This window comes from Sarcophilus harrisii, chromosome 4 (genome assembly GCF_902635505.1).
Source record: "Sarcophilus harrisii chromosome 4, mSarHar1.11, whole genome shotgun sequence".
Lineage (NCBI taxonomy): Eukaryota > Metazoa > Chordata > Mammalia > Dasyuromorphia > Dasyuridae > Sarcophilus > Sarcophilus harrisii.
Genome location: NC_045429.1, coordinates 230,151,266 through 230,175,249, shown reverse-complemented (window position 1 = coordinate 230,175,249; position 23,984 = coordinate 230,151,266). Strand labels below are relative to the sequence as shown.

Here is a 23,984-nt window from a genome sequence, read left to right as displayed (position 1 = left end):
ACAAAAGGTCCCAAGGCCTTAGGAAACATATATTCTATTAGAGACACAGCAGATGCACATATCAATCCATACAAATACAATAAAGTTTTACAAAATAATGATGAATCAGAAAAGCTCACATGAAGGGCATGGAACCTAAATCAAATTTTAAAGAAAGTTAAAAATACTAAGATAAAGTAAATAAGTGAATTCAGCTTGGAAGACAATCTGAGTAAATGAATAATATAAAAGTTATGGAATGTTGAATTTAGGAAATCACTAATACAACTGTTTGGTTATAGAATACATGAAGAAGAGTAATATAAAATAAGATTTGAAAGACAGGTGTGACCATGAAATTTGATTACAAATACTGAATCATAATTCTCAGTTCTGAACTCTAAGTAAGTTTAATTCAATTTTAAATAATATTCGAGAGTATTATTAAAGTATGATGAGTCCCCAAGTAGAGAAGTAAACAATAATCACAAAGAATCAGCATTACTTTATTAAGAATACATTTTGTCACAAATTACAATAGAAATAATTAATGTTGTGAAAAGATATGTTAATATTCTATTGGTCAAAGTCTAAATTGTTATAATCATATCAGAAAGTAATTTGGAATTATGATAACAAAAAAGCTAAAATCATTATTTATTTTGACTTTTACCTTTTAATATTTAGAACAGGAAACAAAGGTTTCTTGTTTTTCCAATTCTTTTTATTATAACTTTTTATTGACAGTACATATGCATGGGTAATTTTTTTACAGCATTATCCCTTGCACTCACTTCTGTTCCAACTTTTCTCTTCCCTCCCTCCACCCCCCCTGCTAGATGGCAGGCAGTCTTATACATGTTAAATATGTTATAGTATGTCTTAGCTACAATATATGTGTGCAGAACCGTATAGTTTTCTTGTTGCACAGAAAGAATTGGATTCAGAATGTAAAAAATAATTTGAGAAGAACAACAAAAATGTAAACAGTTCACACTCATTTGCCAGTGTTTCTTCTCTATCTGTGGCTGATTCTGTCCATCATTTATCAATTGGAACTGAATTAGATCTTCTCTTTCTTGGAGATAACCACTTCCATCAGAATACATCCTCATACAGTATTGTTATTGAAGTGTATGTATTGTATACAACCTCGTTGTTGAGGTATATAATGATCTCCTGGTTCTACTCATTTCACTCAGCATCAGTTCATGTAAGTCTTTCCAAGCCTCTCTGTATTATCCTGCTGGTCATTTCTTACAGAACAATAATATTCTATAACATTCATATACCACAATTTACCCAACCATACATCAACTGATGGGCATCCATTCATTTTCCAGTTTCTAGCCACCACAAAAAGGGCTGCCACAAACATTTTGGTGTATACAGGTCCCTTCCCCTTCTTTAGTATCTCTTTGGCATATAAGCCCAGTAGTAACACTGATGGATCAAAGGATATGCACAATTTGATAATTTTGGGGGCATAATTCCAGATTGCTGTCCAGAATGTTTGGATTTGTTCACAATTCCACCAACAATGCATCGGTGTCCCAGTTTTCCTGCATCCCCATCTACACATTCATCATTATTTTTTCCTGTCATCTTAGCCAATCTGACAGGTGTGTAGTGGTATCTCAGAGTTTTCTTAATTTGCATTTCTCTGATCAATAGTGATTTGGAACACTTTTTCATATGAGTGTAAATAGTTTCAATTTCATCATGTGAAAATTATTCATATCCTTTGACCATTTATTAATTGGAGAATGGCTTGATTTCTTATAGAGTTAATTCCCTATATATTTTGGAAATGAAACCTTTATCAGAACCTTTAACTGTAAAAATATTTTCCCAGTTTGTTGCTTCCCTTCTAATCTTGTTTGCATTGTTTTGTTTGTACAAAGGCTTTTTAATTTGAGATAATCAAAATTTTCTATTTTGTGATCAATAATGATCCCCAGTTCTTCTTTGATCACAAATTCCTTCCTCCTCCACAAGTCTGAGAGGTAAACTATCCTATGTTCCTCTAATTTATTTATAATCTCATTCTTTATGCTTAAATCATGGACCCATTTTGATCTTATCTTGGTGTGCATTGTTAAGTGTGGGTCGATGCCTAATTTCTGCCATGCTAAAAGGAAACAAAGATTTCAGCCCTGTTTGTAGTGGCCAGAAGCTGGAAAATGAATGGATTGCCATCAATTGGAGAATGGTTGGGTAAATTGTGGTATATGAATGTTATGGAATATTATTGTTCTGTAAGAAATGACCAGTAGGACGAATACAGAGAGGATTGGTGAGACTCACATGAACTGATGCTGAGCGAAATGAGCAGAACCAGGAGATCATTATATACCTTAACAACGATACTGTATGAGGATGTATTCTGATGGAAGTGGATTTCTTCAACAAAGAGAAGATCTAACTTAGTTTCAATTGATCAAAGATGGACAGAAGCAGCTACACCCAAAGAAAGAACACTAGGAAATGAATGTAAACTGCTTGCATTTTTGTTCTTCTTCCTGGGTTATTTATGCCTTCTAAATCCTATTCTCCCTGAGCAAGAAGAGGACTGTTCGGTTCTGCACACATATATTGTATCCAAGATCTACTGTAACCTATTTAACATGTATAGGACTGCTTGCCATCTGGGGGAGAGGGTGGAGGGAGGGAGGGGAAAAATCGGAACAGAAGCGAGTGCAAGGGATAATGTTGTAGAAAATTATCCTGACATGGGTTCTGTCAATAAAAAGTTATTAAAAAAAAAGAAACAAAGATATCAAAAAACCATAATTTCCTCAAGATACTATCGTATCAGACTCCTTTTTTAATAAGAATTCTAAAATAGTGGATTAGCAAAATGGTGGAGATTTATTGATCTAGGTTTTAGCAAAACATTTTTTATAAAGTATGGTCCACTATTCTTAAGGAAAATATGGGAATATGTGGAACAGACATGAAAACAATGGAATTTCAGATAATTGTTCCATGTCAACATGGAAGAGAGGGCCTTAGTAGAACACTCCAGGGACCTGTTCATAGCTCTGTTCTGCTTAAGATTTTATCAAAGAACGACACTAACAGTTTATCCCATTTTCAAATAACAAAGAATAAGAAAGATAGCTAATTTTTCATTGATCGAGTTTGTTGTTGTTGTTGTTTTTATCTGCAGTATGGTATTGAATCTAATGATATAAATCCAATAGAAATAAATGGAAAGAATTATACTTGAGCATGAAAATGAACTTCACAACAAAATAGTAAAATATATGGTTATATTTAACCTGTCCTGAAAACATTCTGAGTCTTTTATGTACTAGAAGATCCAGATTCAGTGTGATTTTATAGCTAAAAATGTTAATGTAGTACCTGGTTATCTTAAAAGAAATACAGGTCCTAAATATAAGGAGGCAAGAAGTGCCCCTCTACCCTGTCTTCATCAGAATTGATATAAAATATTGTCTTCACTTCTTCATGCCAATGGATTTGAATTCAGGTTCTCCTGACTCCAGGAACTGTACTCTACCCACTGTGCCATCTAGCTGCCCTTGAATAAAGGTTTAAGGAGAACATTACAAAATGTCTACAGGAAGGATACCAGAATAATAGAAAATGTTAAGGTCATGTTGAATGAGTATTAACTCAAGGAGCTGGGCATATATAGACTGAGAAAAATAAGAGGAAAATCAGAAGAGAGAAGACAATTTTCTCCAAGTATCTAAGGGGGAAAGGGATCAGACTTCTTTTTTTTCCAAATTGATTCCAGCAAGGAAAATAAGAAGCAATGGGTGCAAGTTGAAAAAAGGTCAATTCATGCTTTGTGTTCAAAATTAGAGATGTCTCAAAGGAAAACAGATGGCTTAGGGAAGTGGTGAGTTATCCTTCTTTAGAGATCATCAAGCAAAGACTTGATGATTATTTGCTATAGAGTAGGTTCAATTTTCAATTAAGTTTTAGACTATATGACCACAGTTTCATTACAAGTCTCAGATATTATTATTCTGTAACTCAAAGAATTCACTTGTAAACATTTATAAGACTAACTGGGAGAGGCAGAAGACAAGACTGAAAGTGATCAGACTAAAACTAAAGCTGATTCTACATTGTGTCAAGAGGAAATTGGTTGGTAGTCATTGGCCAGAGAGCTTAATGTCTTATGAAGTCCTACGTCTTACACTTTAGAAAAATAAGTGATGAATTCCAAATCTAAAGAGGAAAAAAATACCTCATTGCCTCAAAAATAACTATATAAAATGCAATTTTTTTGGTAATAAAGTTTTTAATTTACAAAATAAGATTCTATGTTGTTATAATAAGGTATGCAAAGATGAGGGACTGCAGTATGGAAAGCCAATGAGTTTAAGCACCTGAAGCCTTGTTTTAATTTTTGTTCTGCCTGTTTCATTCCCTTTTCCACAAGTTTGACACCTTAGAATGCAGAGAAAATGAATGCTCTGGGCTTCTAAGAGTGAAAATAATTGTTGGATTCACCCTGAGGCAAGTCTAAAATTTTTCTTTAAAAGAAAAGTTCCTGATAAAGTTATATGACTAAAAAAAGTTCTGATTCAACTTTTTCTTCTACAGACAGCAGTTTTTAAATTTGCCTGAACAGATCTGAAAAGTTCAAATGACACTCACTCTGAAACTCAGAGCTGACTGTGAATGACTCAGGCTTGAGACACCACACTACTGCAGTCTTGATGCCAAAGAAAAGTTCTGCATATTAGCAGAAAAGAGGAATAGACATGGAACTATATTCAAATGATGAATATCCTGAAGGCAAGTACTGCCTTTTTTTTTTTTTTTTTTTTGTATCTCAGTGGTCACACTGTACCTGAAATTGTGAATAGTTCATGAATGTTTATTGATGGGTTTATTGAAAGTAAGGAGAACAGAAAAATTCTGTGATTTGGTCAGATAAGTTATAACTTAGGTTAGTTTTAATGGTATTAACTATAAGTATGTTATAATGATATTATTAATTATTATGTATTAAATCCATGTAAAGATGTTGTTTTGTAATAAAAAGAAATAGGAAACACGACTACTGACTTCAAGGAGATTACAAAATTATCTTCTCTAATTGGGTAGATAAACAATAAGCCTGAAACAGCCAGAAAAGTCATTTAAATGTATTCATATGAAGGATCTAGAGGCTGCTCAGTATGAGCAACCCCCTCCCCCAGTCCTGTAGATAAAAATCCCTTTGTAACCTAAAGAAATAATATTTGAGAATTTTCATAAACAAAGAATTCAGAATTTGAGTCCTACTCATGATGAACCTTTCCAAGTAAAAAATAAAATGGTCCTTGGATAGTAGAATCAATTGAACTCATAGAAGCTATAGTAGGCTAATATAACCAGTCATGATAATGTTGCCACTTTTGAGAGCAGAGAATTACAGCCTTACTTTGATGAGGCACAACAATCTAATGAACTCGTCTCAAACTCCATCCTTCTCAACCTCTCTGTAGCATTTGACACTATTAAGCGCCTCCTCCTTCATACCCTCCTTTAGGATTTTGTGGTTTCTTTACAAGAAGAATACTCTTAAGAAAAATTTTGATGTCTGTTGGTTAACTCAGTTACCTGTCTTAGTATTAAAAACATCAATTGCAAAGTACAAATACCTGCTGCCTGTCAAGCACGAAGAGATTTAGTTATGTTCATTATTTTCATGGGCTTTTAAAGTTTCCATTTCAGATTTAGAAGCAGATGAGGAGACAGTGGATAGGGCTCTGGACCTGAAGTCTGAAAGATGACTGAATGAAACCTCAAAGACTTACTAGATGTGTGATTCACACCAAGTCACTTAAATTTTGGCTCAATTTGATCAACTTCTAAATAGGGATCATAATAGCATCTACCTCACAGGATTATTGTAAAATAATATTTGTTAATCAAATGAGAAAATGTTAGCATAGGATCTGGCACATAGTAGGTACTTATTAAATGTTTATTCTTTTTCCTTCTATTACTTAGAAGTCCCTTCCCATTCTGGAATTTTATGTTTATAGGATCAAAATCAAGATTTTAAAAAAAAACAACATACATTTCTCCATGGAACTTTACATCACCAGGGTCAGAGTAATGGACATTCTGAATACTTTTATATGGTCATATAATTGTGATTCAAAGTATTAACATGAGGAGAGCAAATTAAATAGTCCTTAGAAGAAAGTAGAACTGATACATATGACAGACATAACATGTGGTTACAAATTATGGAACCAATGGGACTTCAGGGTGTGGAGCCAAGATGGAGGAGACAACACACATTTCTCTCTGACCTTTACAACCCTCACAATAATTATGAAATCCAGCCTCTGAATTAGCTCTGGATGGGTAGAACCCACAAATATTGGGAGTGTAACAAATTATCAACAGAAGATAATTTCAAAAATCACCAAAAAAGGTCTGTTTCAATCAGAAACTGGAGGGAGGCAGCCAGTGCAAGCAGCTGAGCACAAATGCTAGCACAGATAACTCAGTGTCCTGGGGCAGAGAATTTGAGGGAGGAAACAGACTAGAAAAGATCTGTTTCAATCAAAATGGGAGAGAGGAAATGAAGCACAAACAGCTGACTACAAATGCCAGCCCTGACAGAGCAGGGCCCCAGGACAGAATAGTCTCAGTATGGAGGTGCAATTTCCCAACTTCTGTGGACCACAATTTGTGGGAGTAAGTGGACCAGAGAAGGTCTGCTTCAAGTTGGAAGTGAGAGAGAGGCCACAAGGCCCAGGCAGATGACCACAAAAGCCAGCACAGACCATTCAGAGTCTGGGAGTTGTACAGTCTCAGGGTGGCTGAGCAGACAACCACAAACACCAGGGCAGACAGCACAGTACCCTGGGACTTTGCTGATGACTTCATGTGGCAGAGCCAGCACCAGGAGTGAATCACCATTGACCCAGCAGACCTTAACTTAACTTTAAAAATGAGTAAAAAAGTAAAGAGGACTCTAATAATTGACAGCTTTTATGGAAAGAGAAGAACAGATTTCAAATCCTGAGGAGAATAAAGGAAGATTGTCTTCAGATGAAGCTCCAAGGGGTGAAATAACCTGATCCCCATCACACAAGGCTCTCCTAGAAGAACTTAGAAAAGATCTTAAAAGAGAACTAGAGGAAAAATGAGGAAAGAAAATGAAACCCTTGCAAGAGAGTCTGCAAAAGGCAACACAAAATAGACATATGGGAAAAGCATATAACTTATTAAAAGATAGATTTGATAAACTGGGAAAAAAAACTCCCAGAAAAACAAAATTTATGATATGGAAAAAGAAAATAACTCCCTAAAAATAGAATTTGTGAAATGGAAAAAAAAAATCTATAGAACAAAACACCTCAAGCAGAATTCAATTGGACAAATACAAAAAGAAGTAAAAAAAAGTAAATTAAAATAATACACTAAAATTCAGAATTGAACAAATGGAAATGAATGAGTCAATAAGTGAACAAGAATCAGTCAAGCAAAACCAAAAAAAATAAAAAATAAAAAATAGAAAAACGTATAAAACATCTAATGGGGAAAACAACTGACCTAGAAAATAGATCTAGGAGAGACAATCTAAGGATTATTGCACTCCCTGAAATACATGATGAAAAAAAGAACCTAGACACTATTTTTCAGGAAATCATCAAAGAGAATTGCCCAGATGTCATAGAAACGGAAGGTAAAATAAACATTGAAAGAATTCATCAATAATCTATAGAAAGACATCCCAAAATTAAAACTCCAAGAAATATTGTGGCTAAATTCCAGAGCTATCAGACCAAGACAAAATACTACAAGCAGTCAGGAAAAACAAATTCAAATACCAAGGAGCCACAATAAGGATCACTCAGGATCTATCAGCTTCCATATTAAAGGATCAAAGGCCTGGAATCTGATATTCCAAAAAGCAAAGGAACTTGGCATGTAGCCAAGAATGAACTACCTTGCTAAACTGAGCCTTTTCTTCTAAGGAAGAAGATGGACATTTAATGAAATAGGTGAATTCCATATATTTCTGATGAAAACACCAGAACTAAACAAAAAGTTTGACCTGCAAATGGGCTCAAGAGAAGCATAAAAAGGTAAAAAGAACTCTTGGGAACTCTTGAGAACTGTATTTTGGTGATGGGTATTCATAAAGAGTACATGTATAATCTGGTTTATTGTTATAATATTAAAAAAAGATATAGAGGTGGAAAAAAACTGTAGCAGAAAAAGGGAAAAGTAAAGGTAAAAAAAGGGAAACTACATCTCACAAAGAGGCAAAGGAAACCTATTATGTCTGAGGGAAAGAAGGGAGGGGGGTGATCATAGTGTGAATTTTACTCTCATCAGAATTGGCTCAAAGAGAAATTATTAGACATATTCCGTTTACAGAGAAACTTCTCCCACCTCAGTGAAAAGTGGGAGGGGAAAAGCAAAAAGGGAAGGGCTAGGATCAATAGAAAGGAAGATGAAAATTGAAAGGGAAAGGCTTAAGAAAAGGGGAGGGATGCTAAGGGGGAGGGAGGGATCTTAAAGAGGGAGGGCTACATGAAGTAAGTAGTGCTCATAAGTTTAATACTGGGGAGAGGGGTAAGGGGAAAAGGAGAGAGAAAAGCATAATCTGGCAATAACAAGATGGCAGGCAATACAGAATTAGTAATTTTAACCATAAATGTGAATGGGTCAAACTCCCCCATAAAGTGGAGGCAGATAGCAGACTGGATTAAAAGCCAGAATCCTACAATATGTTGTTTACAGGAAACATACTTGAATCAGGGCAATACATAAAGAATAAAGGTAAAAGGTTGAAGCAGAATATACCATGCTTCAGGTAAAGTCAAAAAAGCAGGGAGAGCCATCATGATATCAGATCAAGCAAAAGCAAAAATAAATGTAATTAAAAGAGATAAGGAAGAAAACTATATCTTGCTAAATGATACCATAGGTAATGAAGCAACATAGATACTAAACATATATGCACCAAGTTCCTAAAGAAGTTAAGAGAGCTCCAAGAAGAAATAGACTGCAAAACTATAATAGTGGGAGATCTCCCTGCACTCTCAGAACTAGATAAATCAAAGCACAAAATAAATAAGAAAGAAGTTAAAAGAGGTCAATAGACCACTGGGAAAGTTAGGTATTATAGCTCTATGTAGAAAAATAAATGGCAACAGAAAAGAAAAAAGTTTTCTTTGGCAGTCAAAAGAACCTATACAAAAATTGATCATTTATTAGGATACAAAGACCTCAAATTCAAATACAGAAGGGCAAAGATAGTAAATGCATCCTTTTCAGATTACAATGCAATAAATGGTACATTCAATAAAAAGCCAGGGGAAAATAAGCTAAAATGTTATTGGAAATTAAATAATCTCATTCTAAAGAATGAATGGGTGAAATAGCAAATCATAGACATAATTACTAATTTCACCCAAGAGAATGACAATAATGAGACAGCATACCAAAATGTGTGGAATGCAGCCAAAGCAGTAATGAGGGAATATTTTATATCTCTAGAGGCCTATTTGCATAAAATAGAGAAAGAGAAAATCAATGAATTAGGTTTGCAACTAAAAAGCTAGAAAAACATCAAATTAACCCCCCCAATCAAAAGCTAAATTTGAAATTCAAAAAATAGAAGGCAAGATTAATTAAATTGAAAGTAAAAAAAAATTATTGAATTAATAAATAAAACTAAGAGCTGGTTCTATGAAAAATCTAATAAAATAGATAAACCCTTGGTAAATTTGATTAGAAAGAGGAAAGAGGAATTTTAGCAGTCAAGCACTATTTTTGAGGCTGAATTTAATAATTGGTCATGAGGGCATGAGAGGAGCTTAAAAAAAGTCACGTGTTCCTTCTCTGCCATCTTGGCTGCACCCCCTTCCAAAGAGTTATTAAAGAAGGGAAAGGGACCTGTATAGACAAAAAATATTTGTGGCAGCCCTTTTTGTAGTGGCTAGAAATTGGAAATTGAATGGATGCCCATCATTGCAGAATGGCTGAGTAAATTGTGGAATATGAATGTTATGGAATATTATTGTTCTGTAAGAAATGACCAGCACAATGAATACACAAAGGCTTGGAGAGACTTATATTAACTGATGCTAAATGAAATGAGCAGAGCCAGGAAATCATTATATACTTCAACAACAATATTAGATGAGGATCAATTCTGATGGAAGTGGCTATCTTCAACAATGAGAGGATCCAAATCAGCTCTAATTGATCAGTAATGAACAGAACCAGCTGCACTCAGTGAAAGATCGCTGGGAGATGAGTGTGAACCACAACATAGCATTTACACTCTTTCTGGTATTGTTTGCTTGCATTTTTGTTTTTCTTCCCGGGTTATTTTTACCTTCTTTCTAAATTCGATTTTTCTTGTGTGGCAAGACAACTGTAAAAATATGTATACATATGTTTTATTTAACATATTTAACATGTATGGGACTACCTGACATCTAGGAGAGGAGATGGGGGGAAAGAGGGGAAAAGTTGGAATAGAAGTTTTTACAGGGGTCAATAATGAAAAATTACCCATGCACATGTTTTGTCAATAAAAAGCTATAATAAAATAAATTATGGAACCAACCAGAAATGATCTTTCAGTGGATTAGCTGAGCAAATTGATATAGGAATATTCCAGCTAAATAAAAGCTCTGAAGAACCAAATACTGGAGCATAAGTATCAGAATGACAGCATAAAATTAAAGATGAATGGCACATAGCACTAGAATTGTCAGCACTATTTCCTGAATTTTGAGACAAAAATCTAAAGGCAGGGTTGATTTCTTCACAAAATGTGTTGAGCAAAAGAAATTAGAGATTTTCATTTGAACATAAGAAACTAAGAAATTTTAATATCTTAAGTTATGTCTCCTTAATCTATTTTCCAAGTCAGTTATCATTCTGGTGAGGTATTTCACACTTCATTTTATTCTTTTGACTGTTTTATCATTTCTTGAAATCTCATGAAATCATTTTCTTTCACTTGCTCAGTTGTAATTTTTAAGGAATTATTTTCTTTAGTGAGTTTTTACCTCCTTTTCTTCAGTATTTTTGTTGTTCTTTTACAAAGTTATTAATTCTCTTTTCATAATTTTCTTACCTCATCTCATTCCCCCCCCATTTTTTGTCATTTCTTATATCTTTCATTAAATTTTCTAGAAATACTTGTTAGTCTTAAATCCAATTTCTTTTTGAGATTTTGATTGTAGATATTTTTACTTTTTTTTTTTTACTGAGTTTTTGGTTTAGTTTTCTCTACCATCACAACTTTTTAAAGTTTTTAAAGTTAAGTTCTTATTTTTGGGGTCATTTTTCTAGCATACAACTTGACCTTGAATTTTATATTAAAGTTGGCTCTGTTTATTTGGGATTGGGAGATACTGTGCAAAGCTTCAATTTTTTTTCCATGTTGCTAATTTTGGAGCTAATCCTTCAGCAAATTTTCAATGCTTTCAGTGTGGTATGATCTGGAAAGAAGTGTGTTCAATGCCCTCCTGTTCTGGATTCTGTCTTTACCCAGAAAGGGCCACTGCTTTTCTATAATTGTTAGCATTAGTGTTATCCTTAGCTCTAAAACTGTGACCAGGTCTTCTACTTTCTTAAAGTTGTAAGTATTCTTGGTGGTTTCTATTCAGTTTCTGCTTATAACTATGACCAGGAATCTGCTTTCCTTTTAACTCACCACAAGTATTCCTCTCCACATAGGATCTGTGTCCTAAAACTGCATATAATCAATAAAGTTGGCAATCACAACCTGCCCCCAGTAACAGTTGCAAGTGGTCACCTGGGGTCCTAACCAGCTGCCTGAGAGTCTCTCCACAATTTGATTTCAGACATTGTTTTAAATTTATTTGAGGAGGAATATTGAGAGAGTTCAGTTGGGTTGCAGACTGTACTCTACTGTAGTGGCTTTCCTTCTTTGGGATAGAATTTTGATTTGTTACTCTCATCCGTCATATCCTACCTCTTTTATGTAGGATAATTTAACTATTCTACCTCATTATTCCCCTTTCTCCAAGTGCATTCTTCATTCTTATTCGTATTATCCCATCCAGTTGATTCATACCCAAGCTCTCTGGCTATGTGTACTCCTTTTAATTACCCTAATAATAACAAAGTTCTTGGGACTTCCAAGTATCATCTTTGCTTTAGGAATGTAAAAAGTTTAACCTTATTGAATTCTGTATGATGTTTTTCCTTCCTGATTATCTTTTTAATACTTTTCTTTTTAGCTTTTCTATTCAGCTCTAAATTTTCATCGGAAATGTTTGGAAGTCCTCTGTCAAATAATTTTTTTTTTGCCTTGAAGCATTATAGTGAGTTTCGTTGATATTTGATTCTTACTTATAAGCCTAGCTACTTTTCCCTGTGGAATATCATATCCCAAGCCTTTCAATTCTTTAATGTATAAATGGCTGGGTTTTATATTATTCTAACTATGCATCCATGGGATTAAATACTTTTTTCTTACTGCTTGAAAATTTTCTCTTTTTTAGGAGTTCTGCAATTTGTTTCTAATATTCCTGGAAATTTTCTGTTTTGGATCTATTTCAAAAGATGATGAATTCTTTGAATTTCTATTTTACCCTCTGTCCTAGAATTTCTGAGCAGTTTCCTTGATAATATCTTGAAATATGATGTCTATATCCTTTTGTAGCTCACAGACAGATTTTGAGTAATAAAATAATCTCTTCTTGATCTGTTTTCCACATTTTCTGATAAGATATTTTAAATTTTCTTCACTTTTTCTCCTTTTGATTTTGTTTTGTTGTTTCTTGATTTCCCCTGGAATCATTAACTTCCACCAACCCAATTCCATTTTTCAAGGAATTATTTTCTTCATGGAGGTTTATGACTCCTTTTCTAATAGGCTAACTCTACTTTTTGAAGATGTGCTTTCTTCAGTAATTTTTATACCTGTTTTTTCATTGAAGAATTATGCTTTTTAAGGAGTTTTTGTCGTGGAGTTTTGTGCCTCTTTTTACTATTTGACCTATACTGTTTTTAAAGTGTCATTTTCTTCAGGATAATTATATGTCTTCCTTGCCTAGCTATTTCATGATTTTCTTGAAACATATTCATCTTCCCAATTTATTTCTTGACTATTAACATTATGTTCAAGTTATAGTCTGCTTCTGGGATAGAATGAAAACTCTTGAAAGTTTTAGGTTTTGTGCAGCTATTTTCAGAGCTAGTTCTGGATATCTGTGAGTTTTTAGTTTAAAGGAATATGATTTGAGAGAGGTGCTCTCTTATCATGTGCTCTTGTCTGTTAGTGACTATAAGCATATTTTTCCTTCTAGCAAATGTGAACAAAGTTTTTACTTTCCTAGAGCTCTTTGTCACCTGGGACTGTGACCTCAAGCTGCATAAAAACAATGCAAAAGAATCCTGCTCTTAATGCCAGCATTAAGTTGTTTCAAACCCCTTACCATTTGTGGGTTGAGCATTTTGAAGTCACTAATACCAATTCAGTCACTCCCTGACTGACGTGCCACTACCTGGCTTGCTGGAACATAGTTTGCATTGGCGCTACCTGCTTTGGACTGTGTTCCATTCTTACTTCAGTGGGACAGATTTTTCTTATCAACCTAAGTTGTTCTAATGAAAAGTGGTTTATTTCATTCTTTTCTTGATTCTGTGACTCTAGGATTAATTTTGAGGTATTACCTTAAAGTTGCTTAGAAAAGAATTTGGGAAAAGCTCAGGTTAGTCCCTGTTGTTACTCTGCCATTTTGTCTCTTCCCACTGATATAGTAAAGAAAGTTAATAAAGTAAGGAATTCAAGCTGAAGAAGAATAGAGATATAGTTGACAAGTGTCCTCATCAAAATGGAGACTTTTGGAGGAAAAAAAAAACATTCTGAGGGAGAGGTCCAAAGAATTGATGGTACTTCTAATATCTAAAATCTAAAACAGGAGAGACCTTTCAGAGTGCTGAGGTTTCTCTAAAACGGTAGAAAAAGCAAGATAATCAATATCACAGCCTAGAGAGAAAAATATTTTGTACTTTGTTTTCTGAACTTTTATCATTTACTAATTCACTATTAAAGTTCAACTGGAATATCAAACTTCTGATGAACTTTTTGTAGCAATTTTGGTCTTCTAGGCAGCCTTACTCTCTCTCAACAAATGTTTGCTGGTCACCTCCATCTGGTTATTCTATAGGAATCTCAATTTTTGTGGCATCTAAAGCGCCAAATTCCATCTAGCACCTCCTTATATTTTCAAAGCCTAAGTCTCTGCCTAAAATAGAGTCTTTTGTCTTTACACCCATTTGTTAGAATCTTTTGCTTTCTTCAAGACTCGTATTTGCTTTCTAAAAAAAAAACAAAAAAAAAAAAAAAACACTTTCCTGACAACTCCATCCATATCAGTTACAAGTATTCTTTTTTATTCTCAAACTGTATTGTATTTACTTATCAGTTTAAATACTGTATTCAACATTTAGAATGCAAGATCTGTGAAATCAAAACTGTTTTTGTCTTTGTATTCTTAGTGTGTATTAGTCTCATGAATGCAATATATGTTTAGTAAAATTTTCTTAAATTAAGCAAGAAAATATCTTTCGAGTCTCTCCATTGTTTCTCTCAACCTCAAACATTTTCCCCTATCTATTCCATTTAAAAGTTCTTAAACTTCTACAGATACAAACATACACACACACACACACACACACACACACAGAGCACACATGTTATAACTTCAGAAAACTATAGGAAGGTGAAAGATAAAAATGCAATTTATGAAAGGATTTTACTATGCCTTCTGTCCTTATCTTTTAAAAATCTATAATGCTCTTTTCCTTCTAGTTCTTTCACTATTTATTATAAATAATTCTTTCTTTTACTACTTTCTGCTAAGAAGATAGAATTTCTAAAATACTACTATGAACACAAATTGATATCCCTAGAGTTACTACAATGGCATTCAACCTTGTTAATGTATCACATGGCTGGAGAGAGCACTACCTTTTAGCTTTTTTATTTTTCAATGGCAGTCTTCACAAGGAAAATGTTTCTTGTAATAATCTCTCTCATTTCCTAATGCATAATTTTCCTTTATGGAACATTTAACTTCCTTTTGAAATCTCATAAACTTGTCAGTGAGAAGAACTGAATACTTACTAACCATTGAACTTATTTTTAAACCATAAGTCATAAAACATTTGTTTTTTATTTTATACATTCTATTTTTATCTCTACAGAAATTATGTGTGCCAATAGGTCTCTCAAATAAAATTTTAAACTGTCATACATGTTTTATTTCTGTGTTCTAAATTGCCAAAGAATTGCAACTTCTTTTTCTCCTGCTCACCACGTCTTCATCTCTCTCTTTCTTTACATAATATCTTAACAATACCCTTTAAATATTATTCATGTCCAACTAACCACAAAGCTTATTTATTCTTTTCAGGAAATTTTTTTCTTCAGAGAATTCTGAGAATGTGGTGTAGGTAAGATTTTGGAGCCACTAAATTTCCTTCACCAAATACAAACATAACATCATCTCAGAACAGCAGAAATAAACACAGCAATTATCCTCCTAAAACAATTTGAGAAGACCCCAAGAAAATCCTGGGCCTCCGGGGACAAAGTTTAACTTGAATATAGTACAAATAGTTCCAGGCCAACTCTGTACAATCAACAGATAATGAGCCCTAAAGGCAGCTGGATTGAAAGGTAGTTCCAGCCTTAGAAATTCTCAACTCAAAGACTACATGAAGAATATTGAAGCACATGCCATCATCAAGGAACACCAATCAGAACTGTACTAACCAGCTTTGTTCCAGGCTGTGGTGACAGAGAGAAGGAGCTAGCACCTACTTGATTAGTGTATTAACATAGGATAAGGAACCTGTTGACTATGGACACTTACAGGAGAGTAAAGTCCCTGGTTTCAGTTCCAGATCAAAAAGGACAGCTCCAGTTTGTAGCTATCAACTACAACATCATTTACAGGATAGTGTGGCATAGGGCTTTAGCTGTGGCTTAGGAATGGAAAGGAGAGGGAAAATAACAATAACAATGACTTGGGGCACAGGATATCATTCCGCATACCACGGGAGTACAATTTGGTTACATTAATAGCTGCTAAAAACAAATTTAAAAAATAAAAATGAGTAAGGAAAGGAGAAAGAATACAAGAATAGAGATCTTCTATGGGGTTAGAAAAGATTTGGATTCATATTCAGAGAAAAATAAGGGAGTTCAAAATCCAATTTTAATGTTAAAAATAATGGTTCCAAACACAAAAGGAGTTCTTGGATGAACTTAAAAAGGATTTCAAAATCAAATCAAAGATATCAAGGAAAAATTAGAAACAACTAAGAGCAATCCAAGAAAATAAAGACAATTATGAAATTAAAATCAACCAAATGGATTTAGGTAATGAAAAATTTAAGAAAATAATTCCTTGAAAACTAGAATTGTGCGAGGAGAAACTAATGATGTTCTAAAACACAAAGAAATTATAAAACAAAATTAAAAGAATAAAAAATGGAAAATGAAATACCTCAACAGAAATATAACCAATCTGGAGGACAAGTCAAGGAGAAATAATATAAGAACAGAGTGTATAAAAATTAATATAAAAATAATCTTGATAAGACATTACTATAAATTGCCAAGGAAATTTTTTGTGACATTTTAGAACAAGAAGGCAAACAAGAAATAGGGGAAAAATCTGCTGATCATCCTGTCAATAAGATTCCAGGAATAAAATTTACAGGAATATCATAGCCAAGTTTATGACAAAGTATTAGAAATAAGAAAAAATAACAATTTAATATCATGGAGCTACAATAAGGATTGTATAACACCCAGCAACTACCATGTTTTTTTTAATATACCTTTTTATTTACAAGATATATGCATGGGTAATTTTTCAGCATTGACAATTACAAAACCTTTTGTGCCAATTTTTCCCCTCCTTCCCCCCACACCTTCCCCCAGATGGCAGGTAGACCAATACATGTTAAATATGTTAAAGTATATGTTAAATACAATATATGTATACATATCAATATAGTCAATTTGCTGCACAAGAAGAATCAGACTTTGAAACAGTATACAATTAACATGTGAAGAAAATAAAAAATGCAGGTGGACAAAAATAGACGGATTGGGAATTCTACAGAGTAGTTCATAGTCATTTCCCAGGATTCTATCACTGGGTGTAGCTGGTTCAATTCATTATTGCTCTATTGGAACTCATTTGGTTCATCTCATTGTTGAAGATGGCCATGTCCATCAGAATTCATCATCATATAATTTTGTTGTTGAAGTATATAATGATCTCATGGTCCAGGAGATCTTGCTCATTTCACTCAGTATCAGTTCATCTAAATCTCTCCAGGTCTTTCTGAAATCTTCCTGCTGGTCATTTCTTACAGAACAATAATATTCCATAACATTCCATCCAAACTTTCCATCCAAACATCCAAACATTCCATCCATTCCATCCATCCAAACATTTCAATTTCTTCGTCTGAGAATTGTCTGTTCATATCATTTGACCATTTATCAGTTGGAGAATGGCTTGATTTCTTATAAATCAGAGTCAATTCTCTATATATTTTGGAAATGAGGCCTTTATTAGAACCTTTGACTGTAAAAAATGTTTTCCAAGTTCATGGCTTCCCTTCTAATCTTGTCTGCATTAGTTTTGTTTGTGCAAAAACTTTTCAATTTGATATAATCAAAATTTCCTATTTTGTGATCAATAATGATCTCTAGTTCATTTTTGGTCACAAATTCCTTCCTCCTTCACAGGTCTGAGAGGTAAACTATCCTATGTTCCTCTAATGTATTTATAAATTCATTCTTTATGCCCAGGTCATGAACCCATTTTGATCTTATCTTGGTGTGCGGTGCTACGTGTAGGTCAATGCCTAGTTTCTGCCATACTAATTTCCAATTTTCCCAGCAGTTTTTATCAAACAGTGAATTCTTATACCAAAAGATGGGGTCTTTGGGTTTGTCAATCACTAGATTATTAAAATTATTGACTATGTTGTCCTTTGAACCTAACCTATTCCACTGATCAACTTGTCTATTTCTTAGCCAATACCAAATGGTTTTGGTAACCACTACTTTATAATATAATTTTAGATCTGGTACAGCTAGGCCACCTTCATTTGATTTTTTTTTTCATTAGTTCTCTTGAGATCCTTGACCTTTTGTTTTTTCATATGAACTTTATTGTTATTTTTTCTAGATCATTAAATAGTTTTTTGGGAGTCTGATTTGTATAATGCTAAATAAATAGATTAGTTTAGGTGAGTACAGTCATCTTTATTATATTTCCAGCAGCTGCCATGTTGAAGAATCATAGGTTTAGAATTCTATTTTCTGTAGAGCAAAAGAGTTCACTTATGGCCAAAGTAACTTATTCAGAAAAGTTAATTATAATTTTGAATGAAAAAAAGGATATTCAATGAGCTCAAAGACTTTCAGGCTTTTATGATAAATCATAAGCAAAACCTCCTGCCCTTAAATTGTAGGAAAAAATGTGATTTATAACATCCAGAAAATAGAAAGTAAATATTAAAGGCCAACTGTAAAGGATTCAGTAAGAGCAAATTGATTAATGTCTATATGTGAAAACATTGCTTGTACTGTTATGGTTGTCATCATTACTTGGGTACTTCGAAAGGAAGGCATGGGATGAGTTAACTCTGCCAGAGTTATTCTGGGGGAAAACTGTAGGGAGAGATAAAAAGGAATGATTATTTCATAAAATGAGGCGTAAAAGGAAAAATTGGAAGAAGCTAGTGGGGGAGGGTGTGTTGAAACAGTCTAATTGAAAATAAGTTTAAAAAGAAACAAAATACATATCTACGATGGTATGAAAAACTTCTAAATTCAGAAATAAATAAGAGGGCAAAGTGATAAGTTTTGGGGAGAAGATAAGGGATATTGTTTTCTCTCCTTTATGCCCCTCCGCTAAATAAACACTATGAAGATCTGAAATAAAATAATAATAACTAAGAGTTGTATGATGAAACCATATAATTCCCAGAAGGGACACAAATTTGATATTCCCATATGGCTCTATGTTATCTTTCCTTTATTCCTAAGGCCTTATCTGCCATCAAAAAATCACAGTATTCTGCAAATAACTTCTACAAATTCTTTACAATTTAGAATATTTATTGCATATTTGTACTTGACATGGAAATTTATTCTGTTATATTGAATTCTCTGTTATTGTATGCTGTGTACATGACAACATTTTTTCTTTTCTCATTTTGTTTTTAAATTTAAAATAAAATCATTTTTACAAAAACACACTTGAGTTTGTGTCTTAGTCTTCCTTTTCACCATAGTAATTATTTATGGCCAGATCCTTTTTTGTTACTTTCTCATTTTCCAGCAGGTTTATTTTCTAATTTTATGTTTCAATAGGGCTCTTTTTCTGTCATGGTGATGAAGAATACTAGATGGTCACCAAAGTAGATGAACACCTCTGAAAATACTTGACAAGCACTCACACCAGAGGTTCTAGTCCTCCTCTAGTCCTACATACTCCATAAGTAAATTAGAGTATAACAAAAAAAAAATTATGTGTATGGGGAAAGAGGTATTGCCAAAGAAGAGAGAGAATAGCATATAAAACTTATTATTTAATTGCATGAAATTAGAAAAGTTTGAACAACAACAAAAACCTAATGCTACCAAAATTAGAGGAACAACAGGAAACTGGAAAAGTTTTTATATATTTCTTTGATAAAGGACTTTTTTTATATAGAGAGATATGAGGAACTAGGTCAAATTTATAAAAATAAGAGCCATTCCCTAATTGATAGTTGATCAAAGCATATGAACAGGCAGTTTCAAAAGAACTCAAAGGAATCAAAAGTTACATACAAAATTGCTCTAAATCATTATGGATTAGAAAAACAAAAATTAAAGCAACCCTGAGGTAAGAATCCCTAATAAAAGACTATTTAATTCCACTGATGACCTTTGAGTGCCAATTTGAAGCATATTAAAAAAAATACTTTTCTTTTTTCTTGGGGATTTTTTTTTGCAGCATGGATAATTTGGAATTATGGAAGTTATGTTTTAGTTGACTTCACATCTATAATTAATATATTGCTTGTCTTCTCATGGTATGGGGGAGGGAGAAAATTTAGAATTGAACATTTTAATGTAATTGGGAAATACTTTAAAAATTGTATTGAAATAGAAAAACAAAGACTAAATTAATATCTTTAGTATTCTGAAATCCAAATTTCTTAAATATAAAATATTAGTAAAATGTATAATTACTGCTTGGGAACCACTGGTTTATCCTTGAAGTATGACAGTAACTGAGATTATTTTAGCAGCAGCCATGGGACAAACATAAATGTTATTCCATGGTGGCTGAGAGCATCCAAGAAACTTTGGTGCTCAGCTAGTTTTTTTAAAATTTCCATTAATATTTTTCTTAATTAACAAATATTTATCTTCTCTCCTCTATGTGAAAAAATAAAAAATAAAACCTAAGTAAAATTTGCATCATCGGGGCAAACAAATTCCATCATTTGTCATTTCCTCTCTCTCTCTCTCTTTTTAGGAAGGGAGTGATCTGTTTTTCTAATTGATTTTCTAGGATACTCCAAATATATTATTATACTACCTGCAAAGAGTGATTGATTGTTTTGATTCCTATTATCTATTCTTATCCCTTCGATTTCTTGTTTCTTTTTGCTTCGTTGCTATGCTTACCATTTCTAATACAGTACTGAATAACAGCTCCCTAATTGTTTAACTGAGATACTGCATAGATAATAACATAAAAACTCTATCTTAATGTACACATTATAGTCACCTAGATGTAGATCTAGTTTTTAATATTAACAAGGTATTGGTGAATATTACTTTTATTTTTATTATTTTCTCATTTTTCTATGGTTATGCTAAATATATATATGAGTATATGTATATGTATGTGTGTATATATGTGTTTGTGTGTGTGTGTATGAATATGTGTGTGCTTGTACAAACCATAAAGACTTGAATTCATGTCCTCTGACTGGGACAAATGCAAGATGTATCATTCTGGGAAAAATCACTTAATCTCTCAGTATCTCAAGTTATAATCCCTATGATTATATGTTATAGACAAGCTACCAATGTGTGTTTATAGAAAGTGTTTCCACATTGTGTGTTCCTATGCAAATAAAATCACAGATCCAGATCTGCACCCCTTGTATGTATAACAACAAAAACTAAGCATCTCTTAGGCGCTTAATAAATTTACAAAATGTTATTCAAATAGAATTGAATCAAATAAATTCTGAGTGACTTTATGAGGATGACACTGTTTCTTGATATTGTTGTTTCCCAGTTTTAATACAGTATCTGTAATGTAGTGGAACTTAGAAAAGTAAACATTATATATTATTAAAATGTGACATTTGATTTCATTGTGAGAGAGTTTCAAATGAATAATTTCTCCTGCCAGTATTGATCAGGATTGTTCATTGAATTGTCTGAAGTGAAGTGCTTTTAGAAGGAAATATGGCCCTTTAAAGGAGGGCATAGGGAATTCACCTTGGAGTCAAGAACACTTGTAGTCAATGCTTGCCAACAAATATTTACTAGTTACATATGCCTATACAAGACATTTAATATTTCTGTGCCTCATATTTTTAGTCTAGAAAATGACAGTGTTGAATTAAATATATGTTTCTATAATAAAATAATAGAGAATTATAATTCTATAGTAATAAATCTAAAATTCCATTTTGTTTCCAACTCCTTATTAAAGAAACAAAATTGTTTAAACTCTTTATCATTGTTAAAAAAAAAAAAAGCATGTTTGATATTTGAAATGTTCTTTCAGATTCCAGTTTCATGCTTTTTTTTTTCTCAAACTCATTGAAAAAATTTAGAATGACAAAGATAAAATAGTTCCTCAAGACTTGAATATTATTTACTAAAATAGCTAAGGAACTGAAAACAATATTAACATCCTAGTGCATGTAAGCTATGGCTAAAAGTATTTCTGGGAAGGCAACATATTGATTTCCAAAATGAAAACCTAAAAGCAATTGCCCTAGCAAGCATGCATTTTAAATGATCAAGTGAAATGGAAGATTCAGGTATTTTTATAGACACATAAGCCACACACACCAGCATCTGAATTTGATGGAGTGTATATATATGCAAATCAATCAGGTTTCTTGTCTTTATTGAATAAGGTTTCCTCTCCATTTTGTGTCCTTAGGTAATTAGTCATAATGTGAAGATGACCTAATGTCATTGAAGTTCCACCTTCTCTGTAGATTTCAGCAAATATTCTCAGAGATATAATATGAATACATCTGGCATTATCTAAAGCATATATTGATTTTTCTCATTATGTTCTATCTCTGTTCCTCCTGCTACATCACTCTAGATTCTTAAGGGAGTGTTATTTAACAAATAGGCCTTGTACCCACTGACAAAATGTTAAAGGATTTCAATCCTAAAAGTAAATGTATTTTGTCCCATTAGCAATTTGCCCTGGTCTTATGAGTGAAAAGGTTTTGTTTCATGACATATAATTCTAGTTTTTGCCTTAGAAATCTGACAATGTTCAGCAATTTCAGGAAGATGTGGGAGTAAAGTAGGACTCAGGAACATTGACAGAATAATGACATGACAGAATAATGGAACCCTTAGTTACTTTCTAATTGTTTTTTGTGAATATGACTTAACCTTTAGAAAGCTTGTTCTCTTTTTATTTCTTATAGCCCAGACATTTCCTTTTCTTCCCTGGCTATTTGAAGGTCTTTAAAACCTATATTTTATTGAACACTCACAAAAGAAGAGAGGGGGAGGACAATTTTTTCCCTCTATTTCCTGTTGGATGATCCAAGAAAAAAGAAGCTGAGAGGAAAGGAGAGGGCCAGAGATTCAAAGAAATCTGGGAAATTTAAATGTAATGCATGCTTATGCAAAAAAAAAAAATTTCCATGAAGATCCATATTATATATGCATGCATATATTTATCTCTCTTCAATTAGTGTTTTAAAGATTTTGGGTATTTTTAATATTTTGTAAAGAAAGATAAAGCTAAGTAAGAAAAGAATATGGCACATTGAACAACAGGTCAGCTATGCTGTCAGGAAAACTGAAGTTCAAGTTTTGTTTTCTGACATAAGTAACAAAAGCTCACTGAAAAATTTTCAAGTACATAAAAGTGTCAGTTATTAATATACCATCTGTATAATAATAGGAAAGTTACTTAACTGTCAGTGCTCTCTCTTGGTAATTCTCTAAGACTAAGTTACAGATAAATTGCTGATATGAATTTGTGGAAGGAATTTCCATAGTGGGAATTTTTTAAATAGAGCCTCAGGCATTGACTTAAAAATGAACATGTGTATATTGAACCAGAACTATTTTATTGATGCTGGATCTCTCAACAAGGACATCTGTACTATCAAAACAGATAGTTTTGCTCTTCATCCTGTTGCTCTTCATCTTACAGAGTTAGAACCTTCTTTGTAGCACTGAGTAAATGAATTAGCCATGGTTATGGAGTCACAAAATGTCAAGGATAGAGCATTTGAACTCAGTTACTTCTGACCCAGAGATCAACTTTATCAACTACATTATGCTTTATCTCTATGTTTAAATACACATATAGGATAATTCAAATTAATTCAATTCAATAACATTAAGCAGTTACTTACTATGTACCAGGTACTTTGCTGTACAAAGAGGCAAAAGACAGTCCCTTCTCTAAAGGAATTTATAATCTATTTGAAGAGACATCATACTAAAAAAAATTCAAAGGTAGCTGTATGATATGTATAGTCTGATATATATATGGTCCATATTTTTCAGAGTAAAGGTGAACTGCAGATGAAGAATACAGGTATTTGAATACATTCAAAGATCTTAATGTAAGAAAATTAAAATTATCAATGGTGCAATGTCATCTGCAGATCAAAATTATTTCCAGGAAACCATGAATTCTAACTATGCAAATATCACACTTCACATGATAAATAATTTTTAGAAGTCTTAAGTC

At 32.9% G+C, this 23,984-nt stretch overlaps 1 pseudogene; it reads right to left on the bottom strand.

Annotated features, from left to right (window-relative positions):
- Positions 1-6,685: 6,685 nt before the first annotated feature.
- The window catches only part of LOC100927790, a 186,723-nt pseudogene continuing 169,424 nt past the window's right edge, over positions 6,686-23,984 (bottom strand).